This window comes from Perognathus longimembris, chromosome 5 (genome assembly GCF_023159225.1).
Source record: "Perognathus longimembris pacificus isolate PPM17 chromosome 5, ASM2315922v1, whole genome shotgun sequence".
NCBI classification, from domain to species: Eukaryota; Metazoa; Chordata; class Mammalia; order Rodentia; family Heteromyidae; genus Perognathus; species Perognathus longimembris.
This window is the reverse complement of record NC_063165.1, coordinates 17,885,421-17,900,690: the sequence shown is the minus strand read 5'-3', so window position 1 is coordinate 17,900,690 and position 15,270 is coordinate 17,885,421.

Below are 15,270 nucleotides of genomic sequence, written 5' to 3'. Positions count from 1 at the left end.
GACTTTATACCAAAGAATATATTTTGACAGAGAAGCAGCAGACTAGAAATGAGTTCAGGGCTGTATGAGTTAATAACTGAGCGCTTATGTAGGAGAGAGGGAAATGGAGCATAAGTGAGAGAACTTGATGGACTCAAAATCTGGCTTCATAACATAGATCAAATGTTGATCAAAGGATAAAAGAGGATCAGAAATGACTCAAAGATTCCTGGCTAGGGCTGCTGAAAAAGGGGCCGCTTCATTAGACAATATGATGCGAGGAATGTGAGGAACAGCTGGCATTTCGCTTCTATTAAAAAAAATCCTCTAAACTTGTGCCTGTGTCAACACTTCCACACAAGTTTTCACTGGCTGGTTGGACAGACAGCACAGAAACCTCCTGCCAGTGAAAGATAATCTCTCCATACTCATCTCGCCCTGTGTTAAAAATCCCAAGTAATCACACACTCACGGGATGGAAGGGACATGTAGATTTCCATGCCTGCATGTCTATAACACATTTGATCCACTGCCTTGCCCAAGCCGACTTGAAAAATGAGTATGAATTGATGTGGACAGAAGTACTGTCACATGGATGGAAAATTGGCATGAAGAGTGTAAACAAAGAGTAATAACAAATGGCAGCATGACCAAGCATTAGTCGTTGAGCTTTCCATAAGAGGACAGTGTCCTAATGCCCCCCGCCTTAGTCAAGCTTTCATTTAGTTTTCATCAGTCCATTTACTATCTGCAGCAAAGGAATGATCGGCACATGAAAGACAGAACAGTAGACTGTCAGGAGAAAGTATGGTAAACAATAATGAAAGCCATGCCACACCAAACAAATTCTAGAACTCAGCAGTCCTCTTTACCCAAGATTTTATTTTCTGCTGGTTCAGTAACTGCAATCAATGGCAGCCTGAAATTGTTCAAAGGAAGATTCCAGAAACAAGTAATCCATACATTTAAAACTGTAGGATATTCTAAGTAATGTGAAGAATCTTGTACTTTCCCATGACATCCTGCCCCTCATGTGAATCCTCCATTTTCCCAGTGTGTCTGAAACAGCACATCCTACCAACCCGTTAGTCACTTGGAAGCCTTCTTAGTTATCAGAGTGACATAGTACGGTTGTTGGCAATTGTACTACAGTCTGATATTTTAATTCCTGCCTTTTCTTATTAGTGTCTATTATTGTGCATAATTTGTACATGAAATAAATATATAGCAGGAGTGAGTATATAGCAGGAGAGGTTATGTATAGTATATAAAAGTTTACCACTGTTTGAAGCATCATTAGAAACTTTTGGAACATATTCCTCCAACAGGAAAGAGTGGTGGGAAAAGCAAATAAACAGTTACAGACATAAATAAAATTCCAAGTAGACATTCTTCCCAAACTCAAAAATTAAGAGAGCACACCGTCAGAAAAACATTTCAAACTTGGCTTACTTGGCATTTTATCATCTTTAGTTTACTGATGATGTTCTAATATTTAAATAAAATTATGATACAATTTAGGGTGATGAGCAGTCTCAAATCTGAAAGGCATTAAGAAACATTAATTCAGCACAATTAATTTTCTTAGAGAACCTAGGTCTTTGGGTGTGGATAAATTTGCATACACGTATGCTCACCTATACTAAGAGTAAACATCAGGAAGTTTTGCACCCAGAAAACCAAAGTAAAGCATAAGAAGATAAAAAACAGATATGCAAATAGCTTTTATTATTTGTACACAGAAGTTATAATAACTGATTATCTTTTTAATATGACTAACCATTTCCTGTCATGATGAAAATCATTTAATTACATATTGATTGCATTTCTATTATGTGTGGAGCCATCACTAATGATTACACTTGTTGGCTTGTGAAAGGGATTGCTCCAAAGTAATACTGGAGAAATGAAAACAAGGGAAGTTCATTTCTTTACCTCAAGAAGTTTTGCTCAAAGATCACAATAGCCCAATGTCTATGCCTTTATGAACACATAAGATGATGCTAAGTGAAATGAACTCCACATTATGGAAACTAGTGTTATAATATTGTTGTAATTATTTTCAACATGCCATGTGAAATGGTACTTTTATTTTTCTCTTGTATTCCCTCCCTGTGGTTTCACCCCCGCTATCACTGTATCTGATCTTAGTACCCTGGATACTGTATATATGTGTATTAGATCTAGGGAAGAGAAGGGGAATACCAAACTCAAGAGACAAAGCATAAAAAAGACAAACAATTCCAAAAGCAATACTTGCACAACCATTTGGTGTAAACCAACTGAACAACTCATGAAGGGCAGGGGGAATGAAAGGGGGAGTAGGTGGTGGGGGAATGAAGGAGGAGGTAACAGGTTGAACAACAAATGTACTCACTGCCTTACATATGAAACTGTAACCCCTCTGTAATTTACTTCAGCAATAAAGGGAAAAAAATAGAAAAGAAGTTCTGCTCACAGGACCTGCATAAAGGTTTAGAGCTTAGAAGGACCTAGGACTTCATTGATTCTAACTCTTCGACTTAGACAAAAAACAGGCTCCAGAGTGCCACCAGCAAGCCTCCTCCCCTCCAGCTTGATGTGGCCAGCCTTTGGCCCTCTGGCCATGTGTGTGCAGAGACCCTATGGAATCTTTCACTTCCCAAATGCTTCCCACATGCCTGAGATCTCACCTCATCACTGTCCTTCCAGCCAAGCTGGATCAAGCTCCAGAGAGGCCCGCTGGACTTTTCACAGGCAACCATTCTAGAAGCCTGACTGAGCCTGCTGACTGGGCTGGGTGCAGACAGTAGCACCTGCCAACGATTCTCTGTGCCAGGGTTGAACAGTACTCTAAGCCAGAGTCTTTCAGAACTTTGGGGCCACTTAATCCCACGGAGCTTTCATTCCTACCATCCTTGGCCTCCACCCCAAATGCACACTGTCACAGACGTCTGTCCTCTCACGTCCTCAGCCCCACTCTGCTAGTTTGCTCTCCTGTGACTCATCATCCTGTTCTCATCAGGTTTTCCTGCCAGCCTCCTAACCTGTGCCCAAGTTGCTCTCTTTGCCTATCCTGCCCTTGCTTATACGTTCTACCTGGGGAAACCCTATTCTCCTCTTAAGACTCATAACAATCCTCCTCCTTTGTCTTATAGCAGAGCCACCACCCACTCCCACCTAGGTGAGTGGCTCACTAACTGAAAGTACACTCCTTCCATTTTTATTACATTATAGGATTTAAAACTGGAGGAAGTTGTCAATTCACAAGACAGGGCAGCTATTATAGTTATTTTAAAGGATATATATTTTTTCTCCTCATTTTAGATCCATCATTAAACTGTTTTTATTTATTTACTCCTATTGATGTATATACATTGTACAAAAGGGTTTCCTTTTGATATTTCCATATATGCATATAATCTATTTTAATCAAAATCATCCCCTCTATTGTTTGTTTATTTTCCATCTCTTGATTTTTTGAAAAACAATATGTAACAGATTTTGTACTATATTTCCATAAATACATAGAGAGTGACTAGATTATATGGCATATCCCTTTTGCTCTTGTCCTCCCTCTGGCTCCCACTTGAAAACAATCTACATATCATCCTTTCTTTTCTTTGTAAGTTTTAGGTACTGACCTCGCATGAGTGAACATGTGATATTTGCTTCTCAGTCCTATTTATTACACTACACATGATGATAAAGAATCTCGTTGTTTACCAGTTATCATCACAAAAATGAAATCTCACTTCCAGCCTGGACTAGTTTGTACCCACTGCTGTATCGTCAGTGCCTGTCCTAGCACATTGTGGACACTTACTAAATAGTTGTTAACCATGACAACCTCTGTAGAGCCAATAGCATTAATGAGGCAAGAATAATACTTTCCTCCCCTTCGCTCCATATTTGTTTTCTACAACATCTTCTGGAACCCTTATTTCACTATAAAGAAACAACATTCAAGCTCATTGCCTAGCTGTCCATCCATCTAATCCTTTTATTTCAACCCAGTTCTCCCTTACATAAGACCTTCATGTTGACATTTTGAAATGAGACTGCTCATTCTTGGAACTTCTCATACCTGGTACCAGGGTCAGCCTGATTCTAGATACCCATTTGTCTGATCTCTCTTTTTCACAGACAGGACAATTGCAAGAGTAGTTGACATTACTGCCCCCATCAATCATCAGTTTTTATTCCCACTCCAGTGGCTCTTCATGAGATCCAATGCAGTGGATAATTGCTCAGCCTATTTCTGGTTCCTCAGAGATTCCATCCTTTCAGGTATCTCAATGTCCTTGTAAAGTACATTGCTTCGTGTGAAGTGTTTTCCTCCTTTTCTGTACTAGTCTTACGTTCTTTGTGATTCTTTTATTTAGCATTTTGGCCACAGGCCTATTTACTGTTCTGTTTCAAATATCACCTTTCCTCAGTGCTGACACAAACACTGGATCTTAAAGAAAAAGACTATATGCTTTAATATTTTTTAAAAAATGAAAAACCAGAGAAAAGTACATGTTTTTAAAAATATTTTAAACTTTATTTTTAGTTAAAATGTGGGATGGCTTTGCATTTAGCCATTTCATGGTAAAAATAACAAAAGAACTGTTACTTTAGTTGTATAATTGACAGAAATCTATGCAGGCAATCAGTAGTTTCTCCTAACTTGCAGTTATGATATCTCCCTGAATATTTCAAGAGAGCACAATCTATCATAGTTAGGAATATTTCTACCTGAAAACTTTATAATTGCTGCCAAAATTTTTCCTAGTACTTCTTCCTAATCCTTGTATTTACATTTATTCCATATCTGTCTTTCAGTATATACAAAAATTTTTGTTTCCTTTCTGGATAGAATACATGGAAGCTAAGTCAATGAGTAAGTAACCCAACCACTACACAAAGAGAAGGGATCAGTGAAGGGAACAAGGCAAAGGTAGGTGAACACTTCCAATAAAGATAAACTCAGTGTATTAAAATTCAGGCACGCTGGGGATATGGCCTAGTGGCAAGAGTGCTTGCCTCGTATACATGAGGCCCTGGGTTCAATTCCCCAGCACCACATATAAAGAAAATGGCCAGAAGTGGCGCTGTGGCTCAAGTGGCAGAGTGCTAGCCTTGAGCAAAAAGAAGCCAGGGACAGTGCTCAGCCCTGAGTCCAAGCCCAGGACTAGCCAAAAAAAAAAAAAAAAAAAAAAAAAATATATATATATATATATATATATATATCAAAGAAACATGGACTCTATTGTCTACCTTATTGGGAATAATTAGTACAGGTTTAGGCAAGCCATAGCAGAGCATCACAAGGCCCAATAGCTATACCCTTATAAACACATAAGATGATGCTAAGTGAAATGAACTCCATGTTATGGAGACAATTGTTATATCACAGTTGTAACTACTTTCAATGTCCCATGTGTATCTGTAGCTTCTATTATTGATGATGTTCTTGTACCACCTTCCTGTGGTTGTACCTACACTATCTCTGTAATCTTATCTGAGTATATTGGAAACCGTGTATACTGGTATTGAAACTAGGAAATTGAAAGGGAATACCAAAATTGAGAGACACAGGGTAAAAAAAGACAAACAACTACAAAAGCAATACTTGCAAAACTGTTTGGTGTAAATGAACTGAACACCTCAGGGGGGGAAAGGGCAAGGGGAGGAGGGAGGGGGGGTATGAGGGACAAGGTAACAAACAGTACAAGAAATGTTATCCAATGCCTAACGTATGAAACTGTAACCTCTCTGTACATCAGTTTGATAATAAAAATTTGAAAAAAAAAAACTCAGGCACCTTCTTCACTTAGAGGAGAACTGCAGAATAATAGAGATGTGTGAGTGTAATCAGCCTACAAAGCTGATGTAAGCAAGAGAGAGTTATCCCAGTGACTCCTTTTACAGTATGTGTGTGTGTGTGTGTGTGTGTGTGAGAGAGAGAGAGAGAGAGAGAGAGAGAGAGAGAGAGAGAGAGAGAAAGATTAGGGTTTGAATTCAGAACCTATGACTTGGTCGGCCAGCAGTTTACTACTTAAATCATATTCCTAGTCTTTTTTACAATAGTTATTTATCAGATGGAGTTCCAAGTTGGCTTGTTTGTTTTTCACATGGGTAGCAACTGACCATTACCTACCTACTTATACCTCTTCCACACGGGGGATTGTTACAAGTGTTCCCTACCATTATTAGGTTCTCACCAGCTATTTTTTCTGCCCATGTTTACCTCAAATCACAGTCACACTGATCTCTGTCTTTGAAGGAGCCAAAATTATAACTATTTTTCATCATGCCTCCTTGACTTAGGATTTTTGCCAAAGAATGCATATATATTTAAAAGAAAATGTATCAGTTCAAGAGACTTGGGAGTAGAGTCTATAGGCTTCTTTAAACATAAGATCATGTCATCTGCAAAGAGAGAGTGCTTTACGTCATCTTTCCCTATTTGGGTCACTTTATATTTGCCTCTTCCCTTATTGCTCATTGGTAATAATTAGTATATATCTTGGATAGTCCTAGCAGATGATCACAATACTCAATAGCTATGTACATATGATCATAGAAGATGATGCTAAGTGAAATGAACTCTAAGATATGGAAACAGGTGGTTTATCATTGCTGTTATTACTTTTAATGTACTACGTGAAATTATTTATTTTTTCTTTTGTTTATCTTCCCTATGGCTTAACCCTGTGGTCACTGTATTTGTTTTTGTTAGCCTAGCTATTGCATATATGTTTGTCTGAATCAGGGAAAGGAAGGGGAATATCAAAATGGTGAGAAAAAGGGTAAAAGGAGAACCAATGCAACAACAATACTTACAAGACAATATGTTGTAAACCAACTGTACAACATGGCAGGGGATTGGGGAGGAGGGAAAGTGGGAGAAAAATGAGGGAGGAGGTAACAAGTTTGGCAAGAAATGTACTCTCTACCTTATGTATGTAACTGTAACCTATCTGTACATAACCTTGACAATAAAAATTTTAAGAAAAAGAATGAAAATGTAATCATTTAATTTTTTTCTGATGCAAGCACACAAGAGTCTTAAATTTTTATTTTAATATTTTTTGTGTGCTTTATTGTCTGTTGTAATGTGAGGCAGTGGTAGCAAGACATAATTTCCAGTCATGGGGTAAACAACCAAAAAAGGCAATATGTTGTTCTGATAAGCTATGTATTCTATAAAGTTAGGTGTGTTGAATGCATTTTTGACTTATATTATTTTCCATTTACAAGGAATTGATCTGAACATAACCCGTGGTCAGTCATGGGTTATGTTCAGGCAAACTGGAACATTGGTAATTTTGTCTTTTCCTAGTCAATTCCTACTAACTACCTAGAACCTGAAACTGAAATTCCTCAAGTTCCCCATCCATTTGAAATAGTAGCTATGAACATGGAGGTTAACTTCACTGTCATGAGATTTTAAAGACTGCTTTATTTGTCTACAATAATAGCAAATTTCTTCTCAATAGCGTTAGGAAGTATATGTTAGGTTTGTATGTCATCCAGTGTTACAAAAGTATTCAATTGTGAATACAGCCACAACCTATTCAAAAGAATGGCTATATATCTGTTTCAATAAAATTTTATAGACATACTTTGTTTATGATTGTGTTGTAATAGAGAGCATCCCTTAGAAAGATCATATATCATTCTAATTTTTGGAAATATTTTACTATACATAATTTTTATTATAAGGGTATTTTAGAAAAGGAATTGACCTAGAATGTCTCAGTAACATTTTACCAATAGTAAGTTGAGATAATTCAATTTTTATTTCAACTGTATTCTCATTTAAAATTAGAGGCTTACTGTGTCTTTTCTATTTCATTTCTATCATTTACACTCATGTCTAAGATAAGCAGCAATAGGAAGTATGTGTTGAAAGCATTTTCCTTGAGATGAAGACCAGTAGAATAAGTAGAATATATAATTTTTAAAAAGTAATATGGGAAAATACCATTTGCTGGCCATCTATTTCATCTTGCACTGTGGCCAAAGTAAAAACCATTTTCTCTTTTCAGTGTATAGTTTCCAGTAAGAAATCACTCTCAATTTCCATCATTCCACTCAGGATGCTAAGTAAACCTGTAAAGACATGCTGTCCATGAAGAAGTTCAAGAAGCCAAGTGATCAATTATTTGCCAAAGAAATAGAATATTGCTTACTTGTCTACAGTCCTATAAAGAAAACAAGAAAAATTAACAAGGAAAGAACGGGGAAGAAATTGAAAAGGTCTCAAAGTGTATCAAGCATCTACAAAACAATTTAATTTTCTTGGTCAAGATGTGGTGCATGGTAAGAAATAAATCATGTTCCTATTTGTTAATGTACTCCATCTGGACATTTACTTTGAAGGAAAGCAAGGACTCTCATGCCAGTGTTTTTCCATATCTATGGCTATCACTTCTGTGGGATTTCTATTTAACATCAACACTTGGTTTCCCATATTTACATTTCAAAATCTAAAAAGGAAAAAAAAAAGCAGATCAGGGGCTAGGAATGTGGCTTAGTGGTAGAGTGCTTGCCTAGCATGCATGAAGCCCTGGGTTCAATGCCTCAGCACCACATAAACAAAAAAAACTGGAAATGATGCTGTGGTTCAAGTAGTAGAGAGCTAGCCATGAGCAAAAAGAAGCCAGGTACAGTGCTCAGGTCCTGAGTTCAAGCCCCAGGATTGGCAGGGGAAAAAAAAAAGAGATCAAGGGAAATCAGTTCACAATTCAGTTGAATATGTAATCACTAAAGGCATCCATGTAGCTGGTAATTGTGGACGTGATAAACAGCAGGGAACATCTGCTGATTCTAAATTTAGTTTTTTTGAGAAACTTCCCAACTCTTCTCCCCAGTGGTTCTACTATTATATATTTCCACCAATAGTGCACAACTGCTCAAATTTATCTACTTTTTATTTGGAACTGAATATGATTTAAGTATTTCCACTATGTGATGGATTTTTTAAAAATTTTTATTGTCAAACTGATGTACAGAGAGGTTACAGTTTCATACATTAGACATTGGATACATTTCTTGTACTGTTACCTCCTCCCTCATTCCCCCTCCCCCCTTCCCTTTCTCCCCCATGAGGTGTTCAGTTCATTTACACCAAACAGTTTTGCAAGTATTGCTTTTGTAGTCATTTGTCTTTTTTACCCTGTGCCTCTTGATTTTGGTATTCCCTTTCAGTTTCCTAGTTCTAATACCAGTATACACGGTTTACAATCTATTCAGATAAGATACAGAGATAGTGCAGGTACAACCACAGGAAGGGGATACAAGAAGATCATCAATAATAGAAGCCATGGTTACATATAGCACATTGAAAGTAGTTGCACAGTGTTGGATTTTTATCCCTGCCCTACTGTGGCAGAACTATGGAACAGTGAGGCCTGCTGGGAAGTTCTTAGGTCATTTGTGATACTTTTCTGAGAAGATGATTCTGATATCCTGGAGTGAGCTCTCAGGATAACAAATTGTTACAAAAACCTGAAATTTATCCCTGAGCTTTTTCCTCTGTCTTCTAGTTGAAGACTTGATCCTTCTACCACTAACACTCTACCATGTGCTATGATGTATTTGCTAAAACTAGTGTTATACTCTTCCAGACTGTGAGAGGAATTAACCTATTTTCCTTTATAACTAACATGATTCAGGCATTTTGTGATAGTGATGAAACTGAGACAATTCAACATCATTGTCAACATTTATTCATTTGGCCATTTGAGTCAATATTGAGCTTTGATCACAAATTTTTCTAAGAAGTTCAGAGTTTATTTATCATGCATAATGTTACAAATGATAGAGAAAGAGTACAGACACACATATTTCTAGGCAGACTAATGTTTCACAAGGTATGCTTGATAAATATCATGAAAAGAAGTGAAAAATATGCAGATAAATCAGATAGGAACTAAGACAAATGGAAAAGATTTGGTCAAGTGACTCAACAATTCATGGCAAGAATTTGATTTTGGGGTCCTCTTACAACCAGAAAACCTAAGGAAGTATATCTCCTAACTATGCTTAGTCTCATTTCCTAAGTTCCTGACCTTGACTTCTACACTGAGTTTGGATCTCCTTTGTTTCTTTCCTCTTTTAGCTTTATTCTGCCAGTATCCCATTCTCTTCTTCTTAATTCATGACTTGAATAATTATGAGAGCTTCCTATGTGCCAAGAACATTATAGTCAAAACAAACAAACTATTCTTGCCCCAGTGAAGCTGACAGGCTAATGGGAGACAAAAATGCAAAAATAGAAAACTACAATAGAGAAGTATTATATAAATGAGATATTAATTGCTGTAGAAGTACAAAGACTACACAAACCAGTTCCATGAAACCAAGGAAAGCTTCTGAAATTATATCTGAGACTTAGATGGTATGTAAACTATTTTAGGAAACTATACAGTGGGCTGTGTACGTATATGAATGTGTGCTTGTTTGATGGAAATTTTTTAATGAAAGAAGAAGCTTCACAAAGCTGTTAAGGTTAGAGAGAAGGGTAAGAAACAATGTGATTGGAATACTGTCACCCTGAAAGGTACAACCACCATTATGAAGAGAGTCCAGAAGATAAAGGAAGGTGTAAGAACTGCTTAGATGTTTGGATTTTACCCTTAGTGTAAAGAATTTCTGAAAAAAAAAACTAGATAGCAATGCAAGAAATAATGTTTACAATTTAGGAAAATAGTCACTGTCAGCCTGGTGGAGAATAAGTGAAAGAGCAATTCAGCTACTGAAAAGAAGACTTCTAGATGCTTAAAACAAAATAATGGACTGAATGAAGTGATTAACAAAATAGATAAAAGATGAAGGGATGACTTGTTCCATTCTAGGAACCCTAAGGCCAAAAGAAGTAGAGGTGTCAAAGATGATGCCAGTCTGGGTCAGTGGACAATAGGTGAAATGATAGGAGAGTAAGGAAGAGAACCTCGAGTATAAAACTGCTGACTTGATAGGGTTTTTAAACATCAGAACACATCTCCTAGGTTGACAGATAGGCAGATGTTAATCTAAGGAGATTGTCCCTGGATAAATGAACTTGAGGGGTTTTTCAGTATAATAGATATAAGCTTATTCAAACCACCATAGGAAATAAAACGATATATATTCTAGAAAATGTGCCGAATGAAGTAAAATAATCTAAGACCGAACCCTGAACAGTACAAGTTTTTCAGAGTTCTATAAAGTAATCTGTGACTTCAAAGTAGTTAAGAAGGGAATGGCAGAGTGTGGTGTTAAGGAACAAAAGAAAGTCAACAGTGAAAAGAGAGGTGGAAAGCTCAGTTGATTAACTTAGCAGCAAGAAAGATTCTGCTAGCTTTGGGAAGCACAGTTGCCAGGGAAAGATAAATTTTAAAAGGCTGAAGAACATAGATAACTTTCTCAAAAGAGTCAGAAAAGATTTAGTTGGAAAATAGAGAAGCTACCGGAAGGCAAAGTTTTGGGATATGACAGCACTGAATATGTTTACAGACTGATGAAGGAGAATGAAAAGAAAACTTTGAAGAAAGGAGTTGCTGGAGGATGGGAGAGCCTGTCTGAATATAGATATATAGACACAGGAACTGATCTTCAGACAGGGAAATAACTTTTCTTTCCTGAGATTTCTCTTTGTTGATTGATGGCAGGAAGTTGTTGTTCTTTTCTATTTTAACTCTAAACAAATACACATGTGAGTCAGTCAAAGTGAGAAGAGCAGAATGAAAGATTTGGGGTAAAAGCAGAGAGCACTTACTAGATACTACAGCATGATTATCTCCTCCAAAATTCATATCAAAATTTAATTAGCCTGTGATATTACCAGGAAGCAGGAGCTGTAACAGGCGAATACCATCAGCATGAATGGATTTAGGTCATTTTCATCAGATGGTTTAGTTCTTGCCCAGAATGGGTTCCCTTTATGCTTTGAAAGTAAAGCAAATATGAATTCCTTAACATGTTCTTCAGCATGGCTCTGGCTTTCTCAGGTGCTCTTGTGCCATATATGGAATTTCTCCAGTTTATCACCCAACAAAAAACTGTCCACAAAAGTCAGCAGACTTTTTGTACACCAGCGATGTACAACCAGAAAAGGAAATTATGGAAATAATACCATTTACAATAGCTAAAAAAAGAATAAAGTACCTAGGGATCAACTTAACCAAGGACGTGACGGACCTATTCAATGAAAACTACAAAAATCTAATAAGGGAAATCAAAGAAGACACAAGGAGATGGAAAGACCTCCCATGCTCATGGGTAGGCAGAATCAATGTAGTAAAAATGGCCATATTGCCCAAATTGTTATACAAATTCAATGCAATCTCCATCAAGATCCCAGCTACATTCTTCACTGAAATAGAGAAAGCAACCCATAAATTCATATGGAACAGCAAAAGACCTAGAATAGCCATAGCAATTCTAGGCAAAAAAAGCAATGCAGGAGGTATCACAATACCAGACTTCAAGCTCTACTACAGAGCCATCATAACAAAAACAGCCTGGTATTGGTATAAAAACAGACCTGAAGACCAATGGAATAGAATTGAAGACCCAGAAATAAAACTGCACTCTTACAGTCAGCTGATATTCGACAAAGGAGCTAAAGACATACAATGGAAAAAACATAGCCTCTTCAATTACTGGTGCTGGGAAAACTGGGCAGCTATATGCAGAACACTCAAAGTAGACCCTACCCTATCACCATGCACCAAGATCAACTCAAAATGGATCAAGGACCTCAACATCAGACATGAATCCTTGAAACTACTGAAGGACAGAGTAGGAAAGACGCTAGAACTTATAAGCACAGGAAGGAAATTCCTGAATAGAGTCCCAGGGGCACAACAGATAGGGGATACACTCGACAAATGGGACTACTGCAAATTAAAAAGTTTCTGCACAGCTAAAGACATACACACCAAATTAGAAAGAGAGCCAACCATATGGGAAAGGATCTTTACCAGCACAGCAATAGACAAAGACCTAATATTCGTCATCTACAGAGAACTCAAAAAACTATCCCCCTCCAAGCCCAGTAAACCAATTATGAAATGGGCAAAGGAGCTAAAGAGAGACTTCACAAGAGAAGAGATAAAAATGGCAAAGAAACATAGGAGGAAATGTTCAACATCCCTGGCAGTAAAGGAAATGTAAATAAAAACAACCCTGAGATATCACCTCACCCCAGTTAGAATGGCCTATACTCTGAACTCAGGCAACAACAAATGCTGGAGGGGGTGCGGAGAAAGAGGAACCCTTCTCCATGGTTGGTGGGAGTGAAAATTAGTACAACCACTTTGGAGAACAGTATGGAGGTTCCTCAAAAACTCAACGTAGACATACCCTTTGACCCAGCCATACTACTCCTAGGCATCTATCCTGAACAACAGGCCTCAAGATATCAAAAAGACATCTGCACTTCCATGTTTATTGCTGCACAATTCACAATAGCCAAAATATGGAAACAACCCAGATGCCCCTCCACACATGAATGGATCCAAAAAATATGGTACCTATACACAATGGAATACTACATAGTGATTAGAAATGGTGAAATATTGGCATTCGCAAGGAAATGGTCAGAACTTGAACAAATAATGTTGAGCAAGACAAGCCTAGAACACAGAAAACAAAGGGGCATGATCTCTCTGATATATGACTGTTAAGGTGGGGGGAGGGGGAGACAGTAGAGACCAGGTCTGCGAAACCAAAAACTTCTTGTCAAATGGTATTTCCCTCAGGTTTGGGTCAGTGACCCTACATTAGGTAACTAAAACCAAACAACTACTCAACATATGAAGGTCAAAAATAGACCTCTGAGTGGATCACAATAGCTCAAAAGCTATGTATGTATGTTCATATAAGACAAGGATAAGCAAACTCTATTGTTGATGTTACATTTAAAGTCCTAAGTGAATTTCCTTTGGCTTAGGCCACATGGATACTGTATATGTTTTTGATACACTGTGTATTGTATATATGTCTAACTGATCTAGGGAAGGGAAAGAAAAACAGGGTGCAAGATATCACAAGAAATGTACACACTGCCCTATTATGGAACTGCACCCCTTTTGCACAACACCGTGTCAAAAAAAATTTGTAATTAATAAAAAAAAAAGAAAACTGTGGTCACCATACAGTACTTTTAATATTTTCTTAAGGTATATTTACTTTGTAAAATGCTAGAGAAAAAGGTATCCGGCACAGGGTAAGACGAGATTGAGAGGGTCACAATTTAAGTTCAGCTTAAGAAAGAAAAAATTCAAGATTCAATATCAGTCAAGAACCCAGATGTGGTGGTGATGCACATCTCTAATTCCAGAAATGTTGGAGACATAGGAAGCATAGGAAGGTGAATAGCAGTATAGGCAGGCCTAGGGTGTATGTAAGTATGTATGTATGTATCCCTATCTGAAAAATAATTGAAGTAAGGTCATGGCTCAGATGGTAGGCATTTTCCTGGCTAGTGAAACACCCTGATGTCAAATCACTGTACCAACAAAAAGAAATAAAAATTATGAAATGCAAGAGAAAGAAGAAACAAATTAAAGTACTTGGATTCTAATGTATCTTAGAGTATTCAAATGAAGGTCTGAAGGTATGATAGACACCCCTTTCCCCCCAAAGAAATAATTGTGTTAGTCACCTTTCTTCTTACAGTGATGTGATGCAATATCTAAAATGATCAACTTAAAAGAGGCAAGGTTTATTTTGGCTCAGTGTCAAAGGCTTCAGTCTCAGATCAATTGGTCCCATTTCTTTTATCCTGTCCTGAGGCTATCATAACTGGGAATTTGGTGGAAGAAACATTCACTGTATAGTGGCAGGAAAGCAGAAAGAAAGACAGGAATAAATCACAGTCCCTAGAATCTCTTCAACAAAACACATGTCCAGTGACAACATTTCTTTGTCACATGCCTTGCCTCCCAACAGTGCCCATAGTAGTAATGTTGTCCCTTATCTAGCAAACTACCTATAGCCACATTTTTATTTTCTTATCCACAGATAGATAAGTAAGAATCCAGGGTTTATGCAAAAAAACACTTAGATAAAATAAAACATATTCCAAAAAATAAAACTCCACTCCATTTTCCTCTTAAATTCAACAGATCAAAAACTTACCCTGACCAGGCTCCAGTGGCTCACAACTATAATCTTAGCCACTCAAGCGTCTGAGATCTGAGGCTGCAGGATCAAAGCCAGTCTGGGCAGGAAAACCCATGAGACTCTATCTCCAGTAAACTACCAGGAAAAGGCTGGAAGTGGCACTGTGGCTCAAGTGGTAGAGTGCCAGCCTTGAGCAAAAGCAGCTCA